This window comes from Armigeres subalbatus, chromosome 3, assembly GCF_024139115.2.
Source record: "Armigeres subalbatus isolate Guangzhou_Male chromosome 3, GZ_Asu_2, whole genome shotgun sequence".
Taxonomy (NCBI): domain Eukaryota; kingdom Metazoa; phylum Arthropoda; class Insecta; order Diptera; family Culicidae; genus Armigeres; species Armigeres subalbatus.
In genome coordinates, this window is record NC_085141.1 from 156,894,554 (window position 1) to 156,901,301 (window position 6,748).

Below are 6,748 nucleotides of genomic sequence, written 5' to 3' on the forward strand. Positions count from 1 at the left end.
TTGTAAAAAATCATCTAATTTTACTTTCCATAGCATTTCCAATGCATGTAGTCAAATCATAGGACAGTAAGGTAGGTTCTCCCGATGGAATTTCATAGCCAAATGTTTACATTGTGCTGTAATAATGGTAACATGGCTGGAGGATCCACTATTGGTTGGGGGTCCACTATTGGGCACTTTACCCTACATACTTTTTGTGCGAATCATCGCACAAAAGTAGAGCGCAAAAACCAACCGCAGACGGCGGTCGTAACGAAACTGTGAAATTTTACTGGGTTGGTGAAGATTTGAAATTTTTAATGTTTTTTCGCTGACAATCAATAATTCCAATAGGCTTAAAAAATTGTTGGAGAGTTGCCGATTCGATTGATAATAAAATCTCGAAAATCCATTGAAAGATAAAGGAGCTATTAGCGTTTGAAATCTATCCTAATTTCGTGACGGTCTCGAATTTGGAAATTTCCGTTTTACACCCTGTATCAGAGTCTTCCCCTTAGACGTAGTATACGTCAAAAAGAATCGTTGCGGCCATGCACGTGCATATTGAGAGAGAAGGAGAGGAACGGATTGGTTACTTGCCCAACGGTCTGCTTCACACATCTGATCCACAATCGCACCTTGAAGTACTCCGTCGTTGGCAGTCGGACTTCGGGTAGTCCCTCTGGATCATTAATGACTATCGGCTGTTCCGAGTTCCTTGGTTGTTCGCAACGGGGTGTTCTGTTGTCGATTTGCGGAGGGATGTTGGTTGCCGAAGCTTGATGAATCTTGGTCGACGTCTCAGCGCCCGCAGACGAGGTGGTGACTCATATGATGTTAGGCGGTGGCAAGCGGGGTATGCCCTCGGACCCCACCGTCGCCCTCACCGCCAAAACGTTTGTCACAGTACCCTCGTGACGTGTGATTCGGCGATAGCGTTACTCACTGATCACCGGTACTGAGCTCACCGACCTTCCTAATGACGGCTTTTAGAGAATGGTGGCTGATGACATCTGCTCCACAACGGTTCCGGCGTTTGGAAATTCCGTCGTCTTCGCCAAAAGATATTTTAGTTACTAGATAAAGATTGTCGCTGTCCGGAACATCTTTGCTGGCGAGAATAGGGGAGCTAAATGTCAAAGAAGGAAAATCCATACGATTTGACAGCTTGGTACCCAACATGTGTTTGCCTCGAAGCGAGTCCCCTTTTTGGCTTCCAAACTTGCGAACAACTTCTCTTTCCTTGTCTATAATCCGATCGAACACCGTAACCGTCGAGGATCAGACACTTTCTGTCTTTTTTTCGTTTTCCTCCAGTCAGCTCTCCCGTTTTCTTCCTTCTTCTCTCTCTCTCTTTTCTCTCCTCCTTATCTTCCTTTTTACCGGAACTGTCATTAAAGGCAAGGTTGTCACTCTCGTAGATATATGATGATGATGATGATGATGATACTACCATCTATTGTAGCAAGGCACCTGCCGATAGCACTGGCCATATCTGATAAACGATTTGATCATGATTATATTATTGTTTGTATTCAATCAAACTCCTGTATGAAGGGCCAAAAATGGGTGGGGTGGTTCCATAAGCAGAGACACTTATGCGAATCCACGGGATGAATAGAGAATCTCCTTCCAGAAGAAAGTTAGTACATACAATAATATAACCTAGCCCTCGTTTCCCAGATTGACCCAATAGATGGGGAGAAGAGCCCGCCCTTTATTCACGAGATGTTAACAATAGGAAGTTGGCGATTCCACTCTTCCTATCCAAATCGCTTCAATCGGGTGCCCTGATGGTTATTTAATATTTTTACGTTATTTTCATATAGTTTTTAATGTAAATGAATAATATATATATATTGGAATTGGCTCACCAAATTTCCGTCCTGGAGCAGTTGAAAGGCAGAACTAGTGTATCATAAAGGCATTATCAGCTTCAAGGAAATCGTTGACAATCGCCACAACACACATGCAAGTTGATTGTGAGTTTGAATCACATCGTTTCTATCCTGTGTCTGTAGTGCGCACCAAAACGATTAGTAATTTTGATCATGACGAGGTACGGGATACTGTTTTTGAACATTCCAGTAAACGTGTGTGGACTTGGTGCGGGGTGCAAAGGAGTCCGATGTCTAATTCTGGCAAGGTGGTATTGATTCCTCGCCAGAAACGTTTCAAAAAGGATTCAACTTTGTTTGCCGGAGCGCTTCTGATTTGTGGCTAGAGAAGGTGCAAAAATGGTTGTAGTAAGTACGACAGAAATACAATGTAAAGGAACGTAAAAGAAGTTAAAAATAATCCTGCTTTGGAAATATCAGCGAAGTCTGACAACGAGGAACTTGACATCGGAGAGAGGGCATTTGGAGCTTTAATTTTTGATGCGGTACCAAAAGATTCGAACGGTATTACTAATTCGCAGCAATGATCCCGAAATCTTCGAAGCAGGAACTTGATGGCACGTCTTTCCGGATTCAATGACCACTTCGTATAGGTATTATGTGCTGCATTAGCTCGAACAATGAATAATTTTTCCGTCTCGCAAAATGTTGGCCAAAATCCTTTTTCAGCGGTACATATGGGAAAGTAAATTTGCCGCCTTTGTGCGAAAATGATACACAGCTCTGATGTTTTTTTTTGGGATGGTCCATCGTATGCATCGAAGTTCACCTTTGCGGTATTTGATATGAATATAATTTTAAACCTTTGGATTTTTTTCTTCTTAATTTTGACGCAGGGAAAAAATTCGTCCTTCCTCGAACTGCGCTTACTACGATTGTCACTCTCGTATATATATATATGCTATAATTCGTTTTTAAGATGTGAGATGTACTCATTCCTATCGCGGGCGTAGCAAGGGATATTAAATTTAATTACATCGTTACAAAGCTCCTAACTATCTATTGCCACTTGACTTCCATAACATGGGTTTAATTAAATTGGTTCAGATTGGTCGGTAACAGTGGCCACATCATCCTAGTAACAAAACTTGTTTGAAACTTGGTACAGGATGTTGTTAACCTTCTGTCTGTGCTCAAAAGAACTTACGTTGTCGGTGCTCTAGTGTCATATTGACCCCAAACTTATATTGCTTTAACTTTTTTAATGTTTGACCAATTTTGATTTTTTTTGTAGTTTCGAAATAATATTTAATCATCTTTCAGGACGTTAGCTACACGTGTAACCAAAAACAAGCCAGAAAAAAGAAAACTTTAGTCTATTACCACAACAGTCATGTTTGCCAAAAATATTACGCAGCAAAATACATCAGATTTCACATGGAAAAATATACTCAAATATAACTGCTTACTAGTGCCGCCTAGGGCCCTCCTTAGCCGTGCGATAAGACGCGCTGCTACAAAGCAAGACCATGCTGAGGGTGGCTGGGCTCGATTCCCTGTGCCGGTCTAGGCAATTTTTGGATTGGAAATTGTCTCGACTTCCGTGGGCATAAAAGTATCATCGTGCTAGCCTCATGATATACGAATGCAAAAATGGTAACCTGACTTAGAAACCTCGCAGTTAATAACTGTGGAAGTGAACACTAAGCTGCGAGGCGGCTCTGTCCCAGTGTGGGGATGTAATGCCAATAAGAAGAGGAAGAAGACTAGTGCCGCCTCTTGGAAGAAGCGCTCATTACAGCCTGAGCCCCGCTTTGTAGTCTTGATAATACACAACAATTTTGCAACATCTCAAGCTAGAGCAATACTTTACACATGCAAGAGGAGGATCTCAAGCCAGAGCAATATTTGACACATGCAAGAAAATTGCAAGCACACTTGCGCCGGCTATTTCTAAAATTCCTATTTGTTTCGATACAAAACAATCCATTCCGACCAGACGAACTTTGCTATCCCCGTTACGTTGGGATATGGATACTCGGAAGTAGTGCGTAACGGTGTAAATTCGGCCATATCGCCAGGCTCAGTACAACACTGAAGCTGACAATATGGCGTCCCTAATTTCGAGTCCCAAGGTGTCAAGCGACCCGTGCCGAGGGGATGAATGACCTTGGGGTGAAACAATTAGCCAGGTCGTTAACGGAGCCTGCGGAGGTTCAACAGAGTGAGGGCTGCTTCGGCGGCTAGCGGGTGGCAGTGGGTGGTACCCACACACCCCCAAGTAGTGCACATGTGGTGCAAGCGAATGGGAGCTGGGGGTATTACTCGTAATACCCCCACAGAGTGAGGGACCGAGTGTATGGGCGAGCACACAAGTAAGCCTCGCATGGTACGCATGGTCGGTAGTGTTAGAATGACTGAAGTCTGGTGAGGCCTGGCAGGAGTATTGGGGGGAGGGGAGGGTCATATACCTCTGCGGCACCTCAGAATTAGGGGACACAAAAGTCTCGCTAGTCTCTCGAGACCTGGACGATGCTCGTGGAGGACCAACGCGCACTGGGAGTTTTTGAAAGGAAAGTGTTGCGTACCATCTATGGTGGGGTGCAGATGGCGGACGGTACGTGGTGGAGGCGAATGAACCACGAGTTGCATCAGCTGTTGGGAGAACCATCCATCGTTCACACCGCGAAAATCGGAAGACTGCGGTGGGCCGGGCACGTTGCCAGAATGTCAAACAGTAATCCAGTAAAAATGGTTCTCGACAACGATCCGACGGGAACAAGAAGGCGATGTGCACAGCGGGCAAGATGGATCAATCAGGTGGAGGACGATTTGCGGACCCTCGACAGACTGCGTGGTTGGCGACGTGCAGCCATGGACCGAGCTGAATGGAGAAGACTTTTATGTTTAGCGCAGGCCACTCCGGCCTTAGTCTGATAATAAATAAATAAAGTCTCGCTATGCCTGGCAGAAGTGTCGGGAGGTTGATGCTTCTGCGACACTTCAGAAATTGGAGACGTGTAAGGTAAGTGGTGCCACTCCGTTGCAGGACTATCTGGGCTTCGAAATACCAATAGGTTGGTACTGCCTGCAAAGTACACTAAAAGATTGCTAAACTTTTTACACGAAACAAGACTGTACACGAAACTGTAAATGGCAAAAGTAGTAATGAGAGCGCACATCGACACCAGGAAATCAGGAAAAACAGTTCGCACCCAGCATCAAAACCAAGGAATGCAGTATATCCAACAACGAAGCAGTCGACAAAACTACACAAAGTCTTTCCCCAGTGCCGGCCGTTGCCGGTGTATCTGGAAGGAATCGTGTAGTAATTTCGGCAACGGCTGGCACTGTGGGGCAAGTCTTGCCTACAGGTCAGTCCCCAATTTTTCAACCGCAAGCATATACTGCCGCGCCTGTTATTATTCCAGCTTACCATACTCCCCAGAGCTCGTCGCAGGAATATCACACAATGTGCATCCCCAGTGCCGGCTGCTGTCGGTATTGACAGATCTAGTGTGATGGTTTAGACAGCGGCTGGTACTGTGGGGCAAAGCCCCTCATAGGCAAGTATCCATTAATCCTATCCGTATGCAGAAGATACGCGGTACATTTTACCCCACAGCCAATCCAACTCGTAAAAGCGCTCTCATCCTCGCCCGATCGCCATGGATAGTCGATGACCAATACTTCGACCGCTGTGTCATTCCGGCCTCTCTCGCCGGTTGAAGATGATGAGAAGAATATTCAGAAGTTTCAGAAGGAATAGCAGATGAAAAAGAAGATACAGAAGAAAAAGAAGATTCGCCTCCCCAGGCGTCTGGTTGCAGAATTCCATTACCTTCGTTAAAAAAAAGACGAGCTTTGCTAAAGACATCATCTCTACAAATTTGAGCGATAAAAATATTTGCATAGTGTAAAATTCCATATATCTGAATATCTTGAGTTAGTCTAAATTAAAGATTTCATATATACCACCATCTAGCGACCAAGTTCTAAACTAATCAGTGCCTCATATCAAAACAGATCTCTCCCTGCATAACCTTTTATAAAAAAATGCAGAAAATTCTTAGAGTTTTGAGGAATTTTTGGATTTATCCCCGTAGTAATTTCTGAATGATTTTCTGATGGAATCCCTAGAGAAAATTCTGAAAGAATTCTTGGAGGAATGTCCAACAAAATTCTTAAAGAAATTTAAGAATGTCGGGAATTTCTTTAAAATTTCTCTTGGAAATTGCTCTAGGAATTTGTACGGAGATATTCGAAATTTCATCCTAGAATTTTGGAAGCAAATGGCGGAGAGAATTCCGAAGGAAATACAAGATGAATATCTGAGGCAGAGTAGAGACACACACTAGAGGAAGTCTTGGAGAAAGTTCTGAAGCAATGAACCCGAAGAAATTGCTTAGAGTCTTGAGGAATTTCTGGATCTATCTTCGTAGTAATTTTTGGAGGATTTTCAGGAGGAATCCCTGGAGAAAATTCAGAAGGAATGTCCAAAAAACATCTTGAAGGAATTTAAGAATGTCGGTAATTCCTTTGGAAATTATATCTGATATCTGAAAATTTGTACTAGAACTTTGGAAGGAAATGGCGGAGAAAATTCCGGAAGAATTACTAGAAGTATTTCCAAGGGAATGGAATGTCTTATGGAATACCTGGAAAAGTTTCAGAGGAAATGTTAAAAAAAATCCGAAGGAATTTAACAAAAGCATGTGTTATCCATCATTCTGGCTTGGAAATTATTATCGAATTCAAATACCATTCTGCTTTCAATGCACTGATGTATGAAGGGCAAAAAACGGAGGCGGCAGGCCCGTAAGCAGAGACACTTACGCGAAGCCATCGGAATCTCCTTTCAACAGTGTAATCCAACAGGCTAATAAATAGATTCGCAATCCTTTTTGAGGTTTTCGAGGGCTGGCTTCTTT